Here is a 27,449-nt window from a genome sequence, read left to right on the forward strand (position 1 = left end):
CCTACACGAATGCATTCTCATAGAAAACCAAGTCAATCCGTTGAATAGTTTTTGAATTCTCGTGTCCGTCGATTGGAAAAAAGTGGTTTCGAAGAACGATTGATCTGCGGGTGTGACAGCAAATACGCACGAGGAACACATGACTGTTTAAAACAAAATGAGAACAGCGTGGCCTCCGAGATTGCGGTTCTGGAGGTTCAATACTAACAAATAAGCGAAAAAAAACAATTTTTTCACCCACTACACCAGACGCCTCCCTTAAAGAAAAAACAACGGCTACTGAGATGCGCTTGGATTCAGTGAAGAACACTGAAACCGGAACCAAGTGTATCCAACATGGCAAGAGTGATGATGCGGTTGACTTTTTATTTGTTTATTGATCAACATTGGCACCGGTTAGACCCGTCTACAGAACATGAAAGGAAACGGGAAGGAATGTTAGTCCGACACTTGTTATTGCTAGTTCAACAGGTGGGGGGGGGGTAGTGTAGGGAAGGTCTTCTTACGGTCAGCCGAGTACGCAAGTTGTCGCAGCGTCAACGGCGTGGATAATGCGATGAAGAAAATTTGGGCCCATTGAAGAAGACAACCGTCCATAAAAAGCTACGATCAATCATCATGCGATCGCCAACATCAGACGAAATCCTGATAGACGAGCAGAATACCCCATTTCAACGAATCGTTTGGCGAGTTTCTCGATGGAAACTTTCCAACTGAAGACTACAGCTTACGGAACAACCAGCGCACCATATCCACCGACAAGGACTCTGTAGCAACTAACCGATGACGAAGCAGCTGAAGTTCTACGCTGGGATTTTTACGTCAAAGACCTGTTCAGGGGGGACGCGACCTTATGGAGGCAACAGAACTACGCAATCAGTTTGACGCGTTGTTAACTTAGGGCGGATTCTAACCTCACAAATGAGCATCAACGAACAAGCAATACAGGAGGATGTCCTACCTGAAAACTACACTCCTACATGGGTCGTTAGACCTAGATCGAGATCTGTGTCTCAAAATGCTGGGAAGCTTTGTCCGATATGAAATTCAGCTTCTGGCTTCACTTGGACTCATAGACCCGTTGTAACTACAGTCAAAGTCGATATGTCAAAGATCAAATGCCCATCAACATCGTGGCCACCGATACCAGTCGGCGAGGCAGAATCATAAAACGCTGAAGATATGCAAGCCTCCAATGTCGAGCTTTTGACAGTGGCGATAGCTTTAAAAGTGAAGGAAGCTCTCGGTACGCAACGTGACACTGAAAGATATAATTCTGGCTTTCCTGGGCATGTTCAAAATGGTGATGGCGAAACACATGGAAGATGGCCACTTCTCAGACAGTTAGAAGATTCAGAAGCTGGTGCTGCTTCTACCCCAACTAGAGAACCCCCCAGGCCGGTCAGCATCATACAAGCCTGCTAGATACTCTTGGGAAGCTCTTGGAAAGAGTACCCTCTACAGGTTGACTATGCCTGTGAGTAGTCGCCGAAGCTGATCAACTCGGGTTATCCCGAACACTACGGGTCCAAGCAGCATTAAGAAGCGTATTCTGACTGATGTACGCCTGCAGTGCTGCACTGTAGATCAAGCGTAATCGAAATAAACTGCACAGCGCGCTTCGTCTATGCTTATAAGCATAGGAGTCGCGTTCGCGCAAAGAACCATATCATGGTGGAAGTATGCGTCATCGCCGAAGGTATTCCTATCCTGAAGATATCCAGTCCTAAAGATGTCGAGTGCTAGAACCGTAGGGGAACGAGAGATGTGATGACGAGAATTGACTCGATAGCCAACTAGCAACATGACTGAGACTACACAGATAACCAAAGATGGATACACCGGTTAATTCCGAATGTGTCTTTATGAGCTTTTTGGCACGTGTAGATGGACTTTCATCTAACGCACCCCAGATTTGAGGAAGTGCGAAGCGAGTGACCGGTCCCAAGCTTACAGAATGTTGTAGAAGAAATGTGAAAATTCTAAAGAACGTGGAACACCTCTAGTAGAGCAGTCATGTAGATACTAGTGAAGCTGTTGAGCAAATGGAGAAGAGATCAACGAACTAGTGTGCAGAGCTGACGATTCAGATAAGCACACCCTATCGGTCACTTCATAGCTTAGGCTATATCTACTCCTGGAGAGTAGCTCGGGTGCGGGGTGGATCTACCGTCGAGAAGGTCGTTGAACCACCAGTGTACCGGACGCCATGCTCTACCCGAAATCATTGGACCGACCACGGAAATCTACCGGGAAGACCGTAAGTAGACTTGATTCACACCCGGGAACTAGATTGACTAGCTCGCGTCGAAGGTTTTGGCCGCTCTAGGAAGCAAGGTATCACGAAAAATCCCAGGATCCAAACGATCTAATGGACGCAGAGAATAGTACAATACAGTGGTCCAGTAGTTTTTCCATCAGTTTTAGAAGTGTTGATGCCGAACTGATAGGTCTAAAGGCTTCGAGTAGTGTAAAGCCTTTTTTGCTTGCTTTTGGAATGAATATTACCCTAATTTCTCTCCAGGTATGTGCCCAAGTATGAGACTGAATCTAAAGATATTTAGTAAATCCGGAAGAATTATGTCCACCGATGTTTGTAGAAATATTGGAAGAATGTTATCAGGGCCAAGGGATTTGCAGGGATCGAAGGAGTTGATAGCCTATTTATTAAGAGATGGTGTTAAAATCTGAAAGGGCAGTTTCTGTGATGTCTCACTAGTCCTGTTAGGACAGGGTCCGTCACAATCATGACCTATCGAAATCGTCGTCTTTCGCAACAGACCCAGGAAAGTGCATTAGAACATACAATGTAGATACTGTGATCCGATAGGCTAGGCTCGTCAGAAACGTGCCAACTCTTCATGTTTCTGTTATTTGAGCGCTGCATAACGTGAGGTCCAGTACTTCGCTTCTAACTGCGTTCATAACTGTAGGTACAGCTCCCTTTTTACATACATTGACATCATTCGACGAAAGATATTCTAGTAGGTACTTACCTCTTGCATTTATATCCATGCTACCCCATGAAGTACGTTATGAGGGCATCGATTTCAAAATCGCCGCGATCACAATCTCCCCTAGCCGTCGCAACCTCCACTGTTGTTGCAACGATGTCTTGTTGAATGGCTCCTGTAATGAGAAAGAATTTCATTGCTCCGTTTATCAAAACTGCAGGTCTTGGAGTTGGCTGGTCTTCCGATCTGGTGTACTGGTGACCGCCTGATTTTAACAAGTCTTGATTTATTTTTTTTGTTCCAATCTTCGGTAGGACACCGTAAAGATTATATTCTAGTTCGAACTTACTATCTAAATTATTAAAAATTCCTTAAATCTAGCTCATAATTAGATTTCGTGAAATTTAAATCAAAAAGATGAAACGATTTTTTTTAAATCATTCACGTAGAATAGTGTACCAGAATTGTTATTAGTTTAGAGGTCGTTTATGAAAAATATGAAAATAGGCGGCCCTAGGTGACTTCCTCGAGGGACTCGGTTTGGCATATTAAACAAGCTTGAACGTGTTGAATCAATGTCTAACGAAAACATATCGACTAGACCGACAGGATTGCAACCATCCAGTAAACCACAGAGTTTCCTTGCATTTTCAGAAGAACAGTGCTATGAGGAACTATGTTTTTGAGAAGTCACAATATATTGTGTCAAGGACTTTAGTCAAATAAACTACAGATTCTTCTGCCATTTGCAATATTATGAATGTCTCCAGCATTGGAATTGGAATTATAACCGCTTCTCTCCGTGCACTCGGGAACACGATTTCAGTGATTGAGAGGTTGAAGATAATGCAAGCCGGCAATGAGAGCGATCGGGCGCATCCTTTTATTAATATATGAGAGCCAACCAACGCGGACTAGGCCCTTCCAATGAGTCGACACTGGATAATAATGAAGACTGATATTGTACGTTGGCAAATTTTTCATTTTTTGTAACGGAAACACATCTGGTGTAAGAAGGTCCACGGACTCGGTTGTGAATTGCACGCTGGCATCTCCGAGATAACATTTGCGAGGATACCGCTATAGTGGCCACTTGGTGGCCTCGCGCGCCCTTGTTAGAATATCTTTTATCGAACCTACACTTACTAACAATTATCCTCCTCCCGTGATACTTGTGGAGTGCGCAGTAGTATATACGACCTCTAGCAAAAGCAAGTGTCGGACTAACATTCCTTCCCTTCCCTTCTGCTATCTACGTTAGGGCCTGGCCGGCGCCACTTTTGGATTACCAGGAGCATATTGAAAGATGTTTCGCTAATCCCAAGCATAATTATCTACTTATTCCCTATGCATCGACACTGACTAGCTAAGTCCAAATCGATGACGGAGTAGCTGCCAGCGGTGGTCGCACAAGCTCAAGCTCAAGTATCAATCCCATATACTTTAGTTCAACGAACATTGCCATTACTGTTCCGTTGAGCAAAATGTAATATTTCCTTTTTCGAGCAAATGGGATTATAATTATTTTGGAGGGATTTAACACCACTTTGAAGTGAAGTTCAATGCAGATTGCATTCTATATGAAGTGACATGGTCATATTTTCCTCTCACGAGGATTACAACGTCATCTGCAAGTTCAATCACTTCGTATCCCATTTCAGTTAATGATTTGAATAGCTCGTCTAATGACCACAATAAGGGTGATAGAAATCGGTCTTGAAGGCATCCCTTATTTGTTTTCAATCAATGTAATCAGATAACAGATCAAATATGTGGAGACATCTTCGATCAACAGGTCGCTCAAGTTCAATTTGTACGCATCGGTCGGTTGCGCTTAGAAGGTTAGGTGGGCTGTACTATGGTAGATGTCGAAGTGTACAGCCCAAATAGGAACTGTGTTCTCAAGTCAACTGCGAACCAGTGAGCAGTACTAATAGCGTTTTCGTTTAGTTCGTCCAAACACATGGATCCCTTCTAATGAAACAATGAACGGAGAGTGCAACAGAACGAACTTTATATTAACACACCTAACCCCAAGCCTCAAAATTAGTCGTAGCGCTATTTTGAGTGGCTAAATCTCCACTGTTCTGCAACAGATCCGAAAATATGTTTGATGTGTTTAGATGCCACAAGATTGAAATTCGGGTAGTATTACGGAATGAAAATACCCCTATTCTAAAGACGGCCCAGGATCAGCATTGCAATCGGTCGATACGAGTTGTGGACGGAGGCTTGTTTGTGAGACAATTTTACCCTGAAGGAACTTGTTAAATAAATTTAACAAGCGCCTTTTCGCAGAGTCAGGTAGATTCTTCAATAATTTGAGTTTGATCCTGTTTAACCCAAGCGGGAGCGAAAACAGTGATTCGTTCGTGGCGTCGTAAGGAGTCACGGTGTGGTAGGTTACTTATAACGAAATAGAGTCCGGACAGATCTTCTTCGTGAAAGCGAATGTCCTACGTTTTTGGCTACTATCGATAGCTATCGGGTAACCCGTCGTTCCGGAAGGCCTTATACGCAGTGAACTTTTCCACGTACAGTGTAGGAGTCCGTCCGTGGATGTTCTAAGTTTGAGTGGATTAGATTTTGTCGGATATCGCGGTCTCATAACTCTTTCAATCAATATGTCATGAGAGGTCATACGTTACAAGACATTGCTTGTTTCTGATGGTCTTGAACAGTTTGCAATTGAAATTATGATAGGAACATGGCCGCTACCGTAGGGATATGTAGCCTAGCAAGAAATGTAACGCACATGCGCGTGCTGGCGGCACAATGGCTTTTCTTCCTTGTTTAAAATGGTCATGATGAACTTGTCGCGAAGATCTTGGATTAATGTTGATCTGTTGCCATCATGAAGACCACAATCGCCATAGTGAGAGTCCATTTTGCAGTCAAATACGTCAAGAATGTTTTTACTGCTGGGAGAAAGGTTATCCGGATATTTTTAAAAGGGTAAGACATACTTAAAGCTGTGGTAATATGGTCCGCACTATAAGAGAATTTTATTAAACCAGTGTTGGTTTTTCGCTCCGACTGAGATAAAAGTACAATTTCGGGTTTTGATGTCCCAGGAAGTACTGGGAACTCCTTTAGTGAGCTTCCCCCGCAGTAGACATTTTTCGACATCTCTTCCACAACAATCATCCACATGGTTCCCACTGTATTTCTCACGACAGGGCTTTATTTTTTTTCGAGAGTTTTCTTACTGGAGCTGTAGAGCTAGGTTCTCGGAAGGGCTCCCCGTCAGAATCACACACTACAATTGCAGACGAGACAGGTAATGGCGCCCACTAAAACACTACTTTAGGCCAATTGCAGCGGGCCGTGATTCTGAATGTAATATTCATTGTACGGTTCAGTTATGTGCGGGCGTAGGGATTTTGCGATCGCGTGTATCATCGCGAAGGACTCGAGCATTTGTACGATTTAGTTTTCGGTGTATGGATCACATTCTGACAGGGAGTGAGTTACCTCATATCACTAGAATTTCTGTTCATGTCGCCATGGAACGTGTTGTCTAGTGGATATGGGAGTTATTTTTTCTTAATTTCTCAATTTTATTTTTTTGTTTCTTTTTTATTGATTGACATGGACCTAGACTGTAGGTACCGAGGATAGAGACTTCCGGAGATGCATGATCGCGGCAGTTTGTAGGTTGATGCTCAAGATCGCGTTTGTAGGTTTATGAGTGCTGAGACGTTCACCTTATCATCGGAGTGTTAACATGTATGCGATATCGTGGGCGTAGGTTGCTTGGATAATCGCGAGAGACTCAAACGTTTGCATGCTGCGGTGATTTTGTAACATATTTGCATATGTTCCTGAATGATCGCGCGAACCACGAGTCTGATATTAAATTTCGGTGTACGGTTCATATTCTAGCAGAGAGTGGGTTCCCTTTATATCGCTAGTGTTCCCGGTCATTTCGATGAGACGTGTTATTTAATAGGTATGAGCGTATTTTCTTAATTGGTCCAGCTGAAGGCATAGACCTAGGCTTCTAGGATCGAAGATGGACTTTCGGACGCGACCGATTCGGGATCGTGTGCGCAAGGGCATTTTTGTAGTTTCCCACTTGAGACCGCGTTTGAGAATGTATGAGTGTTAAGACGTCCATTATCATCGAGGTGTAATCATGTTCGCGAGATCGCTGGCGTAGGTGCGTTTTTCGCGTGTGCTCACGTGTATACATTCGATTCGGTGACCGTGGTATCAACTCTCGTATCAACTGTAGTTTCCGGTCATGTCGCCATGTTACCTGGTAGGTATGAGCGTCATCTTTGCTGACCCAGTTGAAGGCGGGTGATAAAATACAATAGATGAGAGATGTAACAGATTAGAAGGTACAAGATACAGCTGATGTTATGATCATCACATGAACAATATACATTGATACTTCAAACAATACTAATACATCAGCACACGTAGCATATACTTTCTCAATTAACTATTTCTTTCTTGGTTGATTGTTGGTTTGAGCTGGTAAAGAGAGGAAAATTATAGAACAGAAACTAAGTTCATATCAGCCCTCCCGGCCTCCTCGATACACCACTATCGAGGCGTATTGTAATCAACATCTTGAATCGGGCTTCTTATATAAATCAAATCCTAAGTAGTCATAATGATTGGTGGATTATTAACATGAGAACTAATTAGCCTCTAGTAGTAGAACTTGGTGCAAATAGAAACTAAAAAGAGCGAAGGTCCTTACATTTAGATAACTCTATTGAATCTATTGTGGCTTGATGATGTTTACAATAACGTCAATCCCATTAACCTGCGAGAGGGGTTTCCCACAACAGGGCCTTATTGTTACAGTGGCTGTCTGTTCCAATTGTTTGCAATGAGTGCAGTTCATGACTCGCGGCACAGAAAGCGGTCATGCAGACGAACCTTACCAAACAAGAGATAGTTAGATAGAGCAAACTTAGCGAAGGTCACACGAAAGGGGCCTGTGGCTGATGCTGAATGCAATCGTGTGCAGTCCAGGATCGTTACTGGCTGAAGCAAGGGGCTTTAAAACATCCAACCCCGTGTTTCGGCAGATCTACCCAATTCAAACTAGAATTGGAAACGACGCCATCTATTTCGACCTGGTTCGCTGGTACATCGACTCTGTACTCCTTCGAAAAAGGACCGTAGTTGGCAATAGCAGTTGCCGGATTCCAACTTTTTACCACCCTACTTAGCTAATCAGGGCAAATTTTTGATATTTCTGTTTTGACTGAATAGCGTTTCTGTAGAACTCAAAAATTTCCATTGATTTTAACCAGGAAAAAGGACACAAAGGGTTAATTTGAGGAGCATGGATAAAGTTTCAACAGGGAAGTCGATTTTATTTCGACATCCATCGAATATTTGTCAGAGGAAGTCATATTTGTATGTGTCTAGAGCCTAGTGCATGGTGATGGGATAGACAAGAAGATGGAAAAATATAATAGCGGTACTTAACTTTTTTTATTAGTATTCAGGTGGCTCACACTGCACTGGTTATTTATACACTCAACACATTTACACAAAGAAAAATTCTAACACCTCTACAAGGCGGAGATCACAAAGGATAACCTTGAAAGCGGATTAGCAAACATTGCACCATATAGCGTTACACCGCACGGACTGGGAAGAGTATGTACGCGGTCCGATAGTCATTGTACGAATGTATTGCGGCTGATGTCATTTTAAAACGAAAGTTGCGTGCTGAATAATGTCTCTATTTTGATTTTGACACTTGCTATTCACTTGTTCAAATGACGTGTAAGCACGCCGATCAACGCATGAAAATGCGAACTATTCGTACACCGAATGAGCGAAATCGTAAAAAGTGGTTAATCACCAACGGGGGATACCGAAAGTGGAACGTATAACGGGAACAACAAGATTGACCCCTACAATTCTGTCCAAAATATCGCAAACAAACTGGAAGTGTCGACTACAACCGTGAATCGAGCTGCAGATGTACCACATTGATTCTTGATTTGGTCATCCAATCATCTCAGTTATACAATTATTTTAAAATTTTATGAATTATGCCTACCGTATTGACAGCTAACGCTGCGCACCTGCATTGGACATCAATCCAAAAACGTGTTATGCATACGTTATTTCGAGCTGGTTTACCGGTAATGGTCTGATCCAGCCGGCTATTGTTGTTAAACTTTGGATAAAATAATTACTTAACGCACGCCAAGACTACTGGACAACATTTCAGTTAATACGACTTCTGCTGATAACCCTGAATTTGAAGAAATATTTGGAGAAATAAATGCAGCAAAATGGTAGTTATTCACGTTCAAAAACTCGGGAGCTGTTCGGTCGGAAAATTTTGTTAAGGGACCCCTTTGCTGATACGTTAGAAGTATTCAACTTCAAAAGGAACAGTTCACAGAAAACTTGTTACGGATGATGTCCCGTTAGAAATTAAAACATTCATTGGAATGGGACATCATCCTGATCAAAATGAGCTTATAACTTTATTATAACACAATGACGTTTTTGTAACAGATTCTGTTATAAACTAGACTTTTGTAGTAATTGAAAAAGCAACCGATTATAACAAGTCTCGACAAACATATGATTGCGGCTTAAAAGCCAATTGTCAAAATTCTCTTTGAATTTAAATTCTGTTAAACCGTTATATTGGTAGTAAACAAAAGAGAAAAGTTTTCTCCTTCATAAACTGCTGTGAACGGTGTTGGACCAGTAACGGTTTGTCCGGAATTACCTTTCAAAGAGAATTTTGACAGTTGGCTTTTAAGCCGTAATCATATGTTTATCGAGGAGTATATTATTCTCGAAACTCGAGAAAAAATCATTAGGTTTGCTAATAATATGAAAACACAAACGCAACTTTTATCGGTGCATAAATTGACAGCACCCTTCCTATTTTCCTTGATTATCGGCATCTCTGACTCACCTTTCCAGTATACGGATTCCCCCTAACATCAGGATGAAAGCGTAAAAATTTTCCCAACCCTGCAACCCCGTTACCATTGTTCGGTTTGACAGTTCAATTCCAGCCCTCGATGAAATTCTTTCACTCACACAGTCTCACCGCTCCATCGTTTTTCCAGTTACTTCCGGCGACGCGTGCGCACCAGCAACAAAAACAAACACCCGAATGCCGAAACTGGAATGGGCCTATTAACGAAACCGAACGAGCAGCAGCAGCATAGATACACCCGAGCACGGGCCTACGGCCACTCGAGTGTTGACTGCGAATCCCAGTCAAACCGAGACTTTCACTGCGATGAGTTTACATAATCCGTCGGTGTGCGGTTGCGGTTGGTTTGTAAATTTTCCAAAATCCTCCTAGTTTGGTGCAGCAGGGATGTGTTTGTGTGTACTTTGGAAGGAAAAGCAGTCATTTTCCGGGGTGTGAAAATACCGGATGGTCATCGTTAGGACCTGGATCCTGGTTTCGGAGGACTTGTTATCGGTTTATCAGCTGCTACATCTGTGGGTCACCGTGAAATGTTGGGTGTGTGCATCGGAAATTTTCCGTCGCTAGCACAAAGAAAAGAAGCGGCGATGGTATTAAGCCCTTGAATGTTTCAAGGAGAAAATTCCGTGAAAGGGCGAAAAAAAGGTTGTGTGCACGAAATATGTCACGGGAACTCATCCCGGATTGGGGAAGCCCAGTTCGTGTGGTCCGCAATGAACGGGAGAATTGAAGTGATTTTTTTTCCTCCATCGTTCACAACGCCTCCCTTCGCTGTCAAGCAGAGGGGGGCCACCAGTGTGCAGTGGATAGCAACAACAACAACAACAACAGCGCAAGCAGCCCTATCAGAAGTGCTCGGTCGTGATTGAGCGAGAAGGATGAGTAGTGTTATCGCTGTCCTTTGCCTGCCAGCTCCAGACGAACCGTATACATAATAGAGTGTTGTACATTGAGAAAGATACGGACCGACCGACCGACCGTCCCTTTCCATTGCTGGTGACGGGGGCTTAGCTTCGCGAGCGCAAGTGTCTCTTCGAGGCAAGATTTTCCCCGAAATGCTTATCTCTCTGCTTCTGTTCCGTTCGCTCGTGTGTCTCCGTGCTTGACTTTTATTCTGAAGATGCCGTGTCCTTTTCAATAAAAAAAAAGTCTGAAGATGCGGTGATATTTAAGGCAATACGTACGCTAATTTTGCGGTGGCGTATCACGTAATTTCATAAAGTGCTTGTCCGAGCTCATCATGGGTGCGCTTTTGCATTTGGAGGGGATTTTGACGAGATTTGGATTGTCTGAAGCCGTCAGCGGTGCTGGAACGAATTTGGTTTAAAAGTGTTTCTGTTAAGAGGTCATGAGATTGAATTAAAGGTCTGTTATTAGTGGAGTTGCTGGCTGTCCTCAGCAAAATTAAAAGCATTAAAAACAGAAATTCAGAACGCATTTTGCGTTGCGTGTATAACGTCAAAGTTCCGCAAGAAACTAGCCCAACATGCAACAAAACGCTCAACTAAGTCAACAGGCGTTTATTAAATAACATTCTTAAGATTAGCTAGTTATTTAGGCGTTCACACCAGACGTGTAACTTTTTGACTGTCCAACTGGTTGCTAAAACAGTGCCAGTTACTGATGAGATGAATGAATTTCGCCTATGAATTCAAATGTCTCTTAAAGATAAGAATTCCCATGGAAAATGGCACAAATATGTGGTCATGGGTAGAATAGTCCACATGGGAATTAAAGTGAGCTTTGAAAAGAAAGATTTTTTGTTGATTAGAAGGCGTCTGATGCCTACATGTATTTGTGCTGCTTTTATTTATAGTTTCGAGTAACATTGATGTATGGCGCCGAAGTTAAGTTTTTATTTCTTTATCGAAGCACTTTTCATTCGAAATTGCGTGACACCAATCACGCCGAAACGGTTTCAAGTCCATGTCAATCTTACTCTAATCGGTACAACCATGTCGGAAGAAAGAAACTTCGCCTTGTGACGTAAACCTAACGGGGCTTAACACTAGAGGATAGATCCGTCATCGCCCCTCATAATCGTCTAGCTCTTATGGGGTCGTTCAGCAAAAAAAAGTTGACTAACCCCCACAGTGCCCTCCCCCTCGCCCCCCAAACCAGTTAGTTCCGTTTCTGTTGTTTTTTATCGCACAATATTGATTAGTGCCCTGTGGAAGGAAACTGGAACGACAGCGGCAGCTCTGATAGATTTTCCATCCATCCATCGCAAGGTGTGGAGGATGGGGTAGCTGAAAGTATGCAGCAGTGGCAGCAGCGTCAAACAGTGCCAAAGAGGAAAATCAGGAGTGAAAAGTTCCCTCGCTTGCTGCCCCTCCCCTTCTGCGTTGCACCTTTACCAATACAATAATTGTATTTACGATATTCCACCGAGTGGAGTGGGCTATAACTTTAATCACGTTGTTTTGCTTCTTCCGGGGAATTCCCGCTTTTACGACGCGGTGCTCTCCCCTGTTTGGCCGAGAAGTGAATTAACATTTTTTTGCTTTTTTGTGTGGGATACGGTGGGAAACGAGAAGTTAGTAATCGCGTATTTTCTATTGCGGTGTGTCGGAGTAGAGATTGGAGCGGTTTGATGTTTTCCGAACCGTTGATTGGAATTAATGTTGAGGATCGAAGCAGTTAAAACAAGGCCGATTTTCGGTCGGTAGGGAAATAACAAATCATATTATTAGTTATGGAATTTGCGTTTCGACTTTGTCTCATCAGAATCTGACACTAACTTAGTAGCGGGACGAAGCTTGCGCGGGATTGACGCTAGCTCGAAAAAACGGAGACACATTTTGTGTTCCTGAGCAAACCCATAGTCAAGCGTGATGTCCCGCAAGAAAAGGAGCTAATCTTAAGCCGATGAGAACTAATGAAATCGAAATATTTGGTAGCTTTGTGTGAGTGACGCAGTACAAATTCTGCTCAACATAACAGGATTACAATGAAGATGATGGCGCTTATCGTGGATGTGACTGACAAGCACAAATTTACCCGGATCTGGAGAATCTTTTTGACCAGTTCTTAACGAATGTAGACGAGCTGCTTCTTGTTGCAGTCGAGAAGTCACATAAGTGAGTCCAAGACCACGTTCAACGACGGAACGTTCTGGCGGAAATTTAGAATCATCTTCCTGGATATGACGGTATACTCTAGTGATACTGAGGTTATGAAACTATATCATCTTGACAAGACCCTCGTCGGGGAAGCCACCTTACTAGACGCAAAGGTGCGGACCAGCAAGGCTGGGCTATGCTCACCGAACGGAATGAACGCCTTGTAGACAACTAGCGCAATTCCGGTCAAGAGATGACCGGCAGGTCGAAAGGCTTAAGAGTTCAGACAATGAAAGAGAGACTCCAAGCTATGAACAAATCATCAAGTTTCTGACATCCAGAGCCCAAGTTCTGGAAAACTGCGGAGTCGCACACTAGATTCAAGTCCTACCAGTGATTAATCCAAAGCCTAAATCAACTCAGCAATGTCAGCAAACTCAATGAAAACCAAGCAGATTTGTGACTTGTACAACTTCCGTCGCTCTGTCTATTACTACTGCTACTCAGAGAAGGTGCGAGCAACTGGGCTTTGCTATAACTGCTTACGACAAGAACACCTCAACAGAAGTTGTTCGTCCTCCCTCCAAGCCCAGGGCTTGGCGTCCAACTTAAAGCATTGCTGGTAACCAAGACACCCCAGCTGCAACCATTGTCCGTCGTCGAAGAACCGAATGCATCCACTACGGGCCACCAAATGTTTACTATCTTCTTCCTACTAACGTGAGAGCCGTAGTGCCAGTGGTCATCCCTGCCGCGTCTTCCTTGATAGAGGTTTCCGAGTAAACTTTACTAATAAAGAAATGGCCAATCGTTTGGGCGTCAAGCCAGTGTTCGGTATCAATGAGTTGCTGAACTCCAGACAGCTAAGTCTGTCCGCCAAGCTACCACAGCTGCGAGAAACTTGCCTGGTGTGGATCGTGGTTGGTTTCCATAAAGGGTCATAAGTCGCCGACGAGCCAGTTCAGCACTCCAATGTGGTCTTCGTCGAAGAAATCGAAACAATGATGCAGCGAATCTGAAATATTGAAGAATTGCTGGACATTCCCAAGCTCTTCACAAAGCCCATTGTCACAACTAAAACAAATCCAATTTCCAAGATGTATGACATATAATAACTTGATGACCTCTGTGTTATACGGCCTCTCGGATGCCCCGGTTAGGGCAAGCGAGGCATCTTTGACGACGAATTGGTAAAGATGTCTCTTCTGACAAACATACCCCGCTGTATATCTTATTAATCCTACGGAAAGAGTTACCAGTGGTAGGGTTGGCGTTCTTGGGGACGAGTGGGATCTTTAAGCACTCCATCTTCTCCAGCGACCGCAAAGCTTAACGTGCCTGGGTCAGATCCGGCCAGAACACGACATCGTTCTTCAGGTGGTGCCTCCCCGTTAACCACAAGTTGCGAAGAAAAGAAGACCAGCTTTGATATGCACGTGTCATTGTCAGCCCCAAGAAAACTTTCTTTGGGAACTTGTTGAAGGGGAGATGTACCTCCTTGCTGGGGGACTTGAAATAGCCAGTCCACTTCCAGTCATTGCCGCCGAGCATCAGATACGTCTACTTGTCCATGATCACAACGCCGTTTCACTTCGTAGGGAAAATAACCGGCCTCGACATCCGCTTCCTCTCGATGATGTCCTAGTTGTATTAATAGGATTTGACCGTCTGGCCGGTCGTACCGACCTCCCGCCCGGAGGAGCGGAAGAATCGCTCCACTTTGCGTTTCGTCTTTCGCTTTAGAACTTACTGTACTTACCGGTCACGCAAAACCGTTGGACGACCAGAGCACAGCTTGCGGGTTTCTGTAGATTATGCTATGGAAAGGTGGTCTACTGGGTTCTGCTACGGTCCTGCTACGTACGTCCGAGAGCAGTTTGGAGCAGCGGTTTGAATCTACGAGACTCAATTCGCCACGATGTTGTACAGGTTGACGGCGCTGATTTTAGCCAAGTCAGGACGCTGGCTTCAACCCAAAAGATCGTTTCAATGCTGGTTTGAAGCGATGGCGTCGACTTGTCGTAGAGCTCAGCTGCCTGAAGGGCACCACAGAGCTCATATTCGCGGAAGGTTTGGAGCTTTCAGGAGAACGATCTTCAATTTTGCTATCGGCAGAAAAATCTTAACAGCAATAGAAGCGTATGTACAGCGAATATAGACATTCGCGCCGGAAGTGTGTTCTGCAGCATCCGAGAAGACTAGAAGACTGTAACTAGACTGATTCGGGATTGGAAGGTATTTAGAATACAAAGGTCGGTGTACAAAACGTTCGAGTTGCGATTGATGCTCAATCATGCTGGTTGATCTTGTATCGGAGCTGAAGGCTCCCAGTGCAGTACAAACTTTTTGATGCGCGGATCTCGATCTAAGCAGATCGAGCCTTGTAAAGCACAATTTTCAGATAAGACATCTTCCGGCACGGCTAGTTCGTTGTATGCCTATTTGCGGAGTTCGAATCCATTCAAGCTCGTCAAGCTATTTACGTAGAGCTGTCTCTGCCACGTTGTTTCAGTGTATGCGTCGCATTCGTCGTCGGCTAGTTACTGGAGAACCCTCGTTGGTAGATATGGTGTGCTGATTGTTCCGTATGTTGAAGTCATCAGCTGGACGGTTTCTATCGACGTGTCCGGTGAAATTCGCCAAACGATTCGGTGAAGTGGACTGTCCTGCTCGTCTACCAGGACTTGGCGGTACATCTACGTTATGTCGGCGATGAACATGGCTGTTCTGGATCGCATGATAATTGAACGTAGGATCTTCTTGCATAGCTGGTCCAACTGAGGTGCGTCGCTCAGCTATGGCCCATTGGGGTTCTACACGATACGCCACAAACTCCCCTTTGTTTGGTCATCGTGATATCTTCGCTTGCGTGTGCGGCAGAGCGTGGTTTTGGTACGGTTGGTACGAAGACTCGATACTGTGAAAACGCCGAAGAATGGAGCGACAGTTGTCAACAAGGACAAGACGACTCCTCTTGCTTTAGTGGCAATTGAGTTATGTTTCGATCTTCAGTAGTGTGATGAGATATTCCTCGCAGGCAGCTTTGTCAAAGGGCATAATCTTCTTCAATAAATAAAATTATTTCCATCAGAACATCCACGTCGATGCGATAACTTGAGTAGTCGTCTGACCGTGAGAAGTCCCGACCTTATCGAGCTCAGAACGGAATTCACGAGGATCGGATGGGTTCCCAAGTGGGATTCGACCAAAACCCTTGAACAAGTCGAAGAAGTGTTTCCGATAAGCTCGAACGAATTAGAACTGCTGTATGACGGATCAGCTAGCAGTATACTCGGCGGAATCTTCCAGGTCACAGTATCAACGGAAGTCGACCATCCGATGCGAGAGCGAATTGTACCTGCCACCGGTTGATGGACATTCTTCCTCTGCATCTTGATTCGGTAACGACACAGCATTTGGCAGCTCAGTTGCACTGTCGTTGATAACGATCGCCACAACCTTCCGTTCATGACTGGCAGACTTGACAATACAAAAACTGACATAGATGCAGTGGGTTGATTGCTGGTAGATGCAGTGGACGTATACAGTACATCTGCGTAGTTGGTTATCTTCAAACCTGAACTAGCCCATGGTTAACTAGAACAAAATTAAGTGTGAGGTCTGCCTCGACACTTCCGGTAGGTACTGGTTGACGAACAGTTATTCGCTCGATGACCTTGCCAGATGAAGTTCCGACAAAGATGATTGCGATGAACTTCTTTTTGCGGGTCCTCCGGACTTGAAGTTGCGCATTGGTAAATGCACTTTACCAATGCGCAACTTCAAGTCCGGAGGACCCGCAAAAAGAAGTTCATCGCAATCATCTTTGTCGGAACTTCATCTGGCAAGGTCATCTAGCGAATATCTGATGCTAGTTGCAGACGATGTAAAGATTGCATCAAATTGCATCACGGAAAAACGCTTTCAACTTCAATACCTCAACCGTACGCTCGTATCTGGCGCTTAAATCCAATCATTAGGTTCTGAACAACATCTGGCAGCAGCTTCTTCCGTGCGAAAACTCACTTCTTGTTCATGTCTTCCTCAGATTTGCCCTCCTTGGTATGCTTCCGTGATCCCTGCTTCATAATTTCCCATTATTTTTCGATGGGCCCTAGTTCCAGTGCGTTCGAGTGGGGGAGGTCCAGGTCCTTGGATACGAAAGTGATCCCGTTGGCTTCGTATCACTCCAGGACAGCATTCGGATAGTAGCACGAAGCTAGATCCGGCCAGAATATCATGGGGCCCTTTTGTTGCTTCAACAGAGGAAGTAGACGCTTCTGTGGACACTCCTTGAGATAGGTCTCCCCGCTAACAGTACCGGTAGTCACGAACGACCAAATTTCAAATGAGCAGATTGCTTGCCAAATCATGTATTTATTGGAAAAATTTGAATGTTTCTGCCTCCTTACTTCCTCCGGAACATCAAACTTGTACTAGACGGTGAAGAACAGTAGCCGCGGAAGCTACTGGAAGTCAGCCTTAACGTAAGTCTCATCAACCATGCTGAGATAATGGGGCTGACGAACAGCATCTGGGTGTAAGGTTTCAATTTACTTCCCTGGGTTGAATGGTGCAGTATTGTGACTGGTTGTTCATTTGGTCGCACATAGGAACATGTACCGTATTGCTCTGGATGTTCTGAAGCGAAGGATGAATGACAAGCCTTGAACAAGATGATATCCTTCGTAGATGGATATTGCTCGCGCACTTCTTATTATCGGATCAAAGCGAATACTCAGTATACGAATCAGCGGGATGTCCCACAATTGGATATTCTCCTCAAACTGCTGAAAAACCTCCTTTTCCTATAACATATGACTGGAGGGGTCGTAAAACACATTTTGATTTAATTCGTTTTTTTGTGTATGGTTTGGCAGGTAAGCATAACGGAGCCGTGAGTCCTTTATACAATTACAGCAAATAAATAATAAAATATTTATACTGCGTGTCCATCGAAATCCTCGAACGCAATTTACCAGTGCGTGCGGAAGTTCTTTTCCGCAGCGGGGAAGCATTTCCAGTGTCGTTTGACGCTAATTAGGTCCCCTTCCTTGATTATCGCTGTCGTCCGTGCTGCCATCCCTGTTGCACGAAATTGTTAATTTCTTTGATTTGCTTCCTCGGTTTTTGTGGAAACGAAGACATACGAACTTCTACTTTTGATCTTTTATTCATTATTGACCGATAATTAGAAAATGATTTCTTTTTCTAAAATTCAAAATGGCGGATCTCGTCGGCCTCTGTACGCAAAACAATGTCCTACCTTGTCAAGTTCAGAGCCTCTCGTAGTTAACTGAAATGAGAAATGAACATAATTTATTAAAATAGATATAATTTCCTATTATTTATACCTAATTTCAAAACAAAATGATGAAAAAAAAAAAACAATTTTATGGACGTGAAATTTCTTTCACTTGTGCTGCAATCTCGTTTTTAAATTATAAAAAAATAATTTTTCACGCCAATGTTTGGTTTGAGTCAGACAAAAAAAGTATACACTTCCAAACATTTTTTGAATATCTTTTATTAATCAAATCAATAGAACAAGACCTATTCTTGACGTTAGCAGAAAAAACATGAGCGGTGGCTTTGAAGCCGCCATTTTGAATTTAAAAAAAAATCATTTACTAATTATCGATAAATAACGATCGAAATTTATCAAAAGCAGAAGATCGAATGTCTTTTGATTTTTTTCTACAAAATATTCTCAAATATTGCATTGCTTTTCTGCCGAATCGAGAAGATTTCCTTAAGCATTCTCCGGTGGTTTAACAGCAGCAGCGGTTTGATAGTGGTTTGTGAATTAATTGAAGATAATGATGCCGCTGTAGCTGATTTTATTATCATAGAGATTATCGCAAGGTTTTCTGTTGTGTGCAGATTGTTCAGAGTATTGACACTTGGGATACTGGTTGTCATAAGCAGAGAGCGTGGTCTGAGCACCACTTGAACACCGCAACTACAAATTTTCATTAAATAGTAGCAGTTTAAAAACGTTGTTGCCTGTTAATAACGAAATTATTTTCTGATTTACTGTGTATACATATAAACTAATCAGCATACTAGGTAATCACCGTGGTATGCTATCAAACACGTGGAAGACATAGTGGGCGAATTGTAATTACACGCTAAAACTGACAATAGTCTGATACTAGACTTTAACTCAGTGATCTCGTTCTGCTATATTTACATTACAATAATAAAAGTCAAACTGAACCACGCCGTTAGAGAATCGTGAAATTTAACTAAGTCCATTTCAGCCGCCAGAAAATTTGCGGAAATGTTGAAATCGCTCGTAAATCTACATTCCCAGATTGCATTTGTTTCTAGTGACGATTCGCCTGGGCGAGTTAAGTTAGGCGTCAAAATGTCCAACTCGCCTGAAAATGTATGTTCGCCTTTTTTTTACTGGGCACATTTGATCAGTAAACGCGCCTTTTTGCTTCCCCGAATTCTCTCAATTCGTATAGAGCAAAATTATTTCCAACTGGATAACCGAGCCAAAAATAACAGCAAACACACCACTATACCCTAAGATGGTTCAATCCATCCGGAACACGCAATACACGAAGGCAATGTAGGGCGACAGTTCGTTCCATATCGCGGTGCTTTATATCTGAAACTTCCATTCCACATCCAAGGTCAATGGAGGGTACCGCACTTGATAAATGTTGAGCATAACAACAACAACAAATTTAGCGTCTAATTTCCCCCCCTCATTTTTTTCTTCTTTTTGCTGCCGGTGAAAGGCAAAGGGAAAGACGCAAAAGCTCATCGCGATAGCGGGCTATTTTCGCTGTCTTTTCTACGTCACGGTTTATACCGCTATTTTCATTGACTGGGTAGATTCGTATCTAGCTAATAACTTACCGTCCAAAATTGTCTGCCTTCGTCGGAATAAACACGTTTAGATCCACTGGGAGTCCAAATCGGTATTTTGTTTTTCTAACCTTTACGTCAATTATGCGATTTCAGACAGAGCCTACTAATGGCGGAAAATAGAACAAAAGCTTTCACGGTGCTTCTACCTTAGCTAGGATATCCCCAAATAGTTGTTGATAGATTTTCATTACAATTTCTTCCATCACTCCAGGGAGGGAAAACTTCGGATACCATCAAAGCCGATTTATGTCCTACTTTCTCGGGTGCTAGGTTGCTTTTAGACGATAGGAATAATGAATCGTTATTTTCTCTCGGCAAACATCGGGTTCAATCTGTAAACACAGCAGCTCTCGCGTTTGAAAACGGGGGCCAATTTTTTCCACGCCTGCTGAGCTTGTCCCGTTCGTGATCACGTGTAGCCACAATCGGAGATAGGTATCTAGATATACATACAGTGGAGCGATAAACGAATTTCTTGCTCTTTTGCACACAAGGTCTGGAAAGGGGGGAAATATGACTGCGGGACGGACAGCTGAGGAAACCAAATAAACACAGCGCAAAGACAGTTGCAAACAACAGACCGACGCAATTACGTCGGTGGTAGCTTTGCTGTAGACGGTTTAATTGTAGCGATAACAGCTTTGGAGCCATCCACGCCAACAAAATGCTTCGAAAGCCGGCAATTTATTGTTTTTTTCAAAAGAAACATCAATCAACGCGAAATGAGTTATACACGTGGGAAGGTGCCGTTTGAGTCATGGACAAGAAGAAAGATTTCAAGCAACTGTTCACGAACAGCAAATCATTACTGGTTTAGAGTAAAAAAATCCCGAAAATGTAAACTCCATTTTGGATGGTTTGGATTTGTAGTACCCGATGTAAATCGAACTACACTACCAGTTAAAGGTTTGGGCTCAGTTGTTTATTTTTTATTCAGATTATTTTCTACACAAATTTCACCACTTGCTTATGTAATGTAATAAAAACCCAAGGAATCCCAAGTAAGCCATGGTAATAATATCAGTTCGGTTCTACAACCGCTTATAGAACAAGGGTAGCAGAGCTTTTAGGTTGAGCATTGTACTTCAGTGCTGTTAAGAAGCCACTTTTACCGAAATATTGGGCTACCGACTCCTACTTTTTCAACCAGAAGCACAAATTTTGCAGAAGTTTTACACTATAATACAATTAAAACAATTCTGATAATGAATTTTCCCACAAGTAATTATGTGGAAGTTTTTCTTAAAAAATTTAGCTGGAGATTAAATATCTTCAGCAAAAACATTGAGAAAACTTTGACGAAGACCCAAATAGTACGGATAAACGAAGAACGCCATTTTTAATAATTTTCCTCTGTTTTCTAAATAAACAATATGTAGTATCAGCACACTCAAGTTAGTTTCGATTTTGCATTTTACATGAACAGATCAGCAGTTACTCAGGGCGGTGCTTTTGTCGAATCTTTGGAAAACCAGTTTTCTCTGCCTTCATGTAAATTTCCAAGCGTCGGAGATTATTTTACTTGGTTATCTATAGAAAAAATTTTTTCTTTGAATTGCCGACTGTTAATTCTGATAACGATTTTCGATGTCAGGAGAAGAATTGATTTCATGATAGTAGAAAAACTTCCCATCAATACTGAATGGAATGATCTGATTTCAGCAAGAAGCAGCTCCTGATAATAGTTTTCCCTGTATACCGCTTATGACGTATGGTTCCCCTAGCAAACGGAATCATCGGAAGGATTTTATGATGGCGAAATCTTGGGTGTAAGCATGCGTGATTGATTGCGTTTACGACCGGATTTGTATTATCACGAAAGGCTCGAGCGTTTGTATGTTATTGTGGGCGTTCTTTTTATCGCGTAGGCGTTTGTATATCACGTATGCCAGCACGTTTGTAATTTCTCGCGTAATAATGCGTTTCTATAACCGTATGGTGGTTTGCGGGAATATCGTGTGCTTTTGAGTCTCGCCGAGAAAGAAATAGCTAAGAAAGAAATCACAGAATAATTACATACAATCGGTAAAGGATGGCTGGATGTACAACTCCTATACTACAATATATTAGATAAAGACATTAGATATTGTAACAATTCGGAGCAAAACGGCCAAAAATTAATTAAAATGGAAGATGAGTAAGAGCATGAAAAAAGAATATTAGTATTCCGAATACCATAGAAATAGTACAAACACTGGCTGCGCTTTGGCTTGGGCTGGTGATATTAGGTAAAAGCGCGTATTGCAATCAACATCTTAAAGCAACTTTCTGCTTTGAGCTCAATATGAAAATTTAAAATTATGTACAATAGAATGTTAATGTCTATTTTCCTAGTTGACACCTTAAATGGAGATTTACGAATAAGCTGGTATAAATTATGGATAAAACTTTGTTCAAGTTTATTAATTTATTTGCTGGCGTTTATTTATCAGATATACCTAAAGGGCGAACACGAAATTATTGCGACACATTCGACAGGGTATAACTTTTTTACAATTGAGTAAAAATCAACCAAATTTTGCACACTTTCTCATTGATGTGTATTGTTTACATACTGTCAAACTCGAAGTCGTGTTTTTCGATTCAACGAAAATGGAGGTGAACCAACGCGAGTCGAGAGAACAAATTCTTTCCAAACACCTGGAATTTCCTGACTTGTCGCACCGGCAGTTGGGAAAAATGTTGAACATTCACCATTCAACCGTCTCCAGAGTGTTGAAGCGGTTCCAGGAGCGGTTGACGTTGGACCACGGCAAAGGAGCTGGAAGAAAACCGGGACCGGAGAACAAAAAGACGGAGGGAAAGGTGAAGCGGATGATTAAAGCAAATCCCAACGTCTTAAGCCGTGATTTGGCTAAAAAGATCCGCATGTCGCAGAGCTACGTCCAGAATGCAAAGAAGAGAGCTGGACTACATACATACAAGGTACAGAACTTCCCAAACCGCGATGAGCGGCAACAATCGACGGCTAAAACTCGGGCACGGAAGCTCTACAAAGATGCTGACAAAATATGGCTGCTGTGTGATGGACGACGAAACGTATATAAAAGCCGATTTTAAGCAAATTCCGGGGTTGGAGTTTTTCACTGGAAAGAGCAAGTTCTATGTGGACGACAAATTTAAGAAGAAGAAAATGTCGAAGTTCGCTTCCAAATATCTCATTTGGCAGGCCATCTGCTCTTGCGGACTGAGGAGTGAGCCTTTCGTGACAAAGGGCACAGTAAATGGCGAGATCTACAAATCTAAGTGCCTCGAGAAGCGCCTTTTGCCGTTCTTGCAGCAGCACGACGAAGCTCCGCTATTTTTGCCAGATTTGGCATCATGCCACTATTTTAAAAGTGTCCTGGAGTGATATGCGGCCAATTCTGTTCATTTTGTTCCAAAGGACATGAATCAGCCAAACTGTCCGGAGCTGCGCCCGGTGGACTGGGCAACGATGAAGCGGGAACTTCGGAAGAGCAAGAAGACAGGCAAAGACGAGAAGGACATGTTAAGAAAGTGGAAAAAAACTGAGAAACTGGTACGGGATGGCACTGTAAAGACTTTGATGGAGGGCATTAAGCGAAAATGCGTTCAATTTTACACTCAAGGCTCCATCGATTAACTTTTCTTTTGATTTTTGAAGTAAATATATGTATAAAACTACCCTAAAATTTTGGTTTGATTTTAAACATTATAAGAAAATTGGCATGACATTTTCGGTGTCGCAAGTTATGCCCTGTTGAATGTGTCGCAATAATTTCGTGTTCGCCCTTTAGTACAGACAGTCAGTATGGTTTAATGCGCCTATCCTCAGCGGGGGGCTCCTAAAATCCCGGGGCTCCTGGTCAGGGCCCAGTGTGCCAACGCTATGTTGAATGCACTTGCATGCACAAAATGGTTTTATTACAATTTTTCACTGAGGGAAAAAGTCTAATATTATATTAGAGATAAAATTTCTCTTTGGTGAATTGAAGAGTTGTTTAAAGATTTTTCTTTGGGATTTTTATTAATTTTAGATTTTAATGATGATTATTAGAACTGTTTTTGCGTCTGGATTTTCACCAATCTGTGCCGCTATATTTCCAAAAAAAAATCATATTAATTCCACCACCGCTGTTGAAACATTCCCAATTTCACAGCCAATGGTCTAAAGACCTGTGAAACATCCCCGCGAGGCAGAGAATCAGATAGAGCCCGAATGACTGAACTTGGCATCTCGTATCGAATAATTTATTCACTCACTCGTAACCAGAAATTGAAACCCCTTTTCGCTGTTTGTTCGACCGACTGCTTTTCCTTCCGTTGAATCCGGGTGTACCCTTGTGCTATCAGTGAGTGCCAAAACAAAGCTCAACATAATCGCCATAACTCAAGCGGCTCCCTCGAGCGAACTTCGTATCGCATCGCATCGCATCGCAACGCAACGCCGGTTTTCCAAAGAGAACATTTCAGATGCCATAAAGGATACACTACGTGCAGTACATTCACCGGGAAAACCCCGATCACAAACAGAAGCTTCAGTTGAGTGATTACTCGCGGTGTCGGCTCAGGGACCCTTCCGATAGAAATTGAAACTGCTTCGTGGGCGACCGAACCGAACGGCAGCGACACCCCCAAGCTTCTCTGTGTGTGAACATCCCTAGACACCGGTTGTAGTAGGATAGAAGCGCGTTTTTGCATTATTTTTTTCTTCTTCCTATCTTTGCATTTTCCCTAGAGAAACATTCTACAAGCAACGCAACGCTTTGTCATTAGAGTCACCACACAGCAAAAGTGATTGTGCACCAGTGCGGAAAGGGAAATCCTGTGCCGGAGCAAGTGCCGGAGGAGAGCAGTGAAAAGTGCGGGAAGTGAATCTCGAAAGCCTTTTTGATCTGTGGGGCTGCTAGAGTGTGTGTGTGTGCGTTTGTGTAGGCGAAGGAAGTGAAGCTGTTAAGCAATCTAGCGGAGCAAGTAGCCGAAGTGGAAAAATTGTGAAGAAAGAGCGAAGGTTGGCGGAAATCGCGGCTGTCTCAGTGCAACTCTACCCGTTTTTCTCAGCGGTGGCCGCCTCTGGTTGTCGAGTCGAGGCCACGTGCAAGCGATGTGAATAGAGAAAAGATGAATAACCAGGCTCGCTAGGAGAGAAGGAAAAATCTTTACTTCTTCTGTGGTGCGCCAGCTGGTTAAGGTGGTTAAGGGATCACCGGGGAGAGGTATCGTTCGGGTGCAAAAAAAAAAACGAAAAGCCAACGCCACAGTTTTGGTGCAGGTTTGCAGAGAGCGCACAGAACAGCGTAGCTTGGCGGGCACAACAACTACTGCAAGCGTGGATGGTGTGAGCCATCCTCTGCACGACGAAGCAAGCTATGAGAAGCGATTGAATTAGTTGGTGAGTAACTTTTTGGAATTATCTTCTACTTTTTGACGTTATTATTTTGAGCGAAGAAAATCTTCAGGGTTGCGCATACGACAATAAATATATTGAATTTAATTATTTGCTTTGTCCTAATTATGGACCCCTGAAATAACCGATGGGGGAATAACATTCTATACGAATTAGACTTTTAATTCCGAAACTATTTCGCAATAGGGCCACACCGAGTCAGCGTCCCCACCCAATTGCGTGCAACCTTTACCACATATGACACCGACCAACCAAACCTTTAATCGGTGTCGTTCTGTGTCGGTGAGGCAATATACATTGGTTTTGATTACGGTCATAACAATCTGCCGCCGCCTCCTCGCTTCCAATTTATGGGAGGAGAATTAGATAAAAGGATAATTTAAGTGGTATTCGACCGACCACATATATATTGAATAGGATGGTGTTTAGCATTCAGACCTAGTCGATATGTAAAATGGAATGTGGATCCGAATGGAATGAATATTTTAAAATACAGTTTGTTTTACTTTTCAAATAATGCGGACGCATGGTGTTTCATTCTAAAGCTTTGACTCACATCACCCTAATATACTCACATTAGGAGTTGAATTTCGTATGAATAGGACATACCAATTAATTATATGACATCTGTATACACCCGAAACAGGTTAGTGTCGGTCGGAGCCAAGAGCTTTTTAGTAATTATGTTTGTTTTTTTTATTAAACCCTTTATACCCATGGTGTTTATAAACAACAACGTTTTATAACAGCTATCATTTCTGATTCAAGCTAAATATACTCAAATAAACAAGTAAGGATCATAACTGGAATTATTGTCTTTCATTTGAACATTAACAGTTGATGGTATTATTCGTAGAACAGAAGTTATTGCAATTTCCTGATTTCTGATTTCGTTGAAGCAGTGCTGCCAGCGACGTTTAATTATAAGGTGAAAATTGAATAATACTGGATATTTGTAGTCTTTGGACATTTTTTAAAACTCATAAACCCAATCAATTGACCCTTTTTGGACTACTTTTTTCGTGCAATTGGTCTATTGTAAATATACTAGGATACTAGGATATTATATTGGAGGATCGGAAGGTAAAAATTGCGCAGCTTCTATCTTAATCAGTGTGCGATTAATTAATGAATTACAAATTAAAATTACCCTGGAAAAAATTGACCAACCCTAACCTAAATTCGTTACCCATCATTCCTCAATTTTTATTCTATTGTTTTAGGACTATTCAGTGAAATAAAAATATTTATTTCGTGAAATTGGCAACGTTGTTTAATGTTACCAATTGGTAGCATTTAAGAGCTTCGTCAAAATCACAAATTAAACATACTTATTTCACAGACCAATCACAAAAAAAACATGTCGAGAAGAAAACTTTAATTCAATTTTGGATGAAAAAGTTTTATTCCTCGAAGCAAAACAACCGGATTTAAATTATAATTTTGTCGTTCGTTGTTTCGCGCTTCGTTGATGCAGAGTGTCAGTCCCGCACTTTGACAACGCGTTTTTGCCTGTCGGAAATGATTTGCAACTTTTGCTGACGACAGCAGGAGTCGTCACGGCTGGGACATTTTAAACTTTTTCCAGTTTTTTCCCCTTCTACGGTATATGCTTCCTTAGTCATCTCAGTAGTCAGACGATTGCTTGAAAAGTATGAGTAGGCTTGTACAAATTGATGCTGTGTGAAGAACACCTAAATAACAGTTAAGTCAATGAAAAGTATTTGTTTTAAATTAGCACTGATATCGGATAAAAATCCTACTTTAGCATTTACAAGGCGATCAAGCGTTACATAAGCAATGTTAGGATCAAAAATTGGTCAACTTTGACTTGACCCGTCAGTCGGCCAAGCTAGCGCACACAGGCTAGTGGTTGACCGTCAGTTTGGGCAGGTGCAGAGTATGAAAACACAAAACATAAAAACGGCCCATAAGCCCTCTTAGTCTTCTCGATGCACCACTATCAAGAAGTCTGTCAGAGATTCTTCAAAACTGATGCGTGAAATTTGCTTGATGATGTTTGCAATACTGTCAAACCCATCAACCTAGGGGAGGGGTTTACTATTTGTTTGTTTAAGTACGGAAAATCCGAAATCCTAGTAGACACAGCTAGGCCGCCCTGCCATCAAGAGTCTGTCGGGTCTAGAATTTAAGTAGTGGACAAACCCTTACTTATAATTTCCACTCAGACAAGAGTATGCGTATTTCCCACGTACATAAGATGCCCTATGTATTAG

The 27,449-nt window shown here is 42.5% G+C and overlaps 1 protein-coding gene across 5 annotated transcripts in view; it reads left to right on the top strand.

Moving 5' to 3' along the window:
• The first annotated feature begins 10,126 nt into the window (after positions 1–10,126).
• The window catches only part of LOC131683498 (uncharacterized), a 187,055-nt gene continuing 169,732 nt past the window's right edge, over positions 10,127–27,449 (top strand). For 3 of the 5 annotated variants that reach the window (XM_058965529.1, XM_058965552.1, XM_058965560.1), the window contains exons 1-2: positions 10,127–10,241; positions 24,544–25,197. The gene's annotated coding sequence lies outside the window, so the exon portion shown is untranslated. Of the gene's footprint in view, positions 10,246–24,543; positions 25,198–27,449 lie in introns of all 5 variants that reach the window. The other 2 variants (XM_058965543.1, XM_058965536.1) reach the window with 2 other exon arrangements.

Source organism: Topomyia yanbarensis, chromosome 1, assembly GCF_030247195.1.
Source record: "Topomyia yanbarensis strain Yona2022 chromosome 1, ASM3024719v1, whole genome shotgun sequence".
Classification (NCBI taxonomy): domain Eukaryota; kingdom Metazoa; phylum Arthropoda; class Insecta; order Diptera; family Culicidae; genus Topomyia; species Topomyia yanbarensis.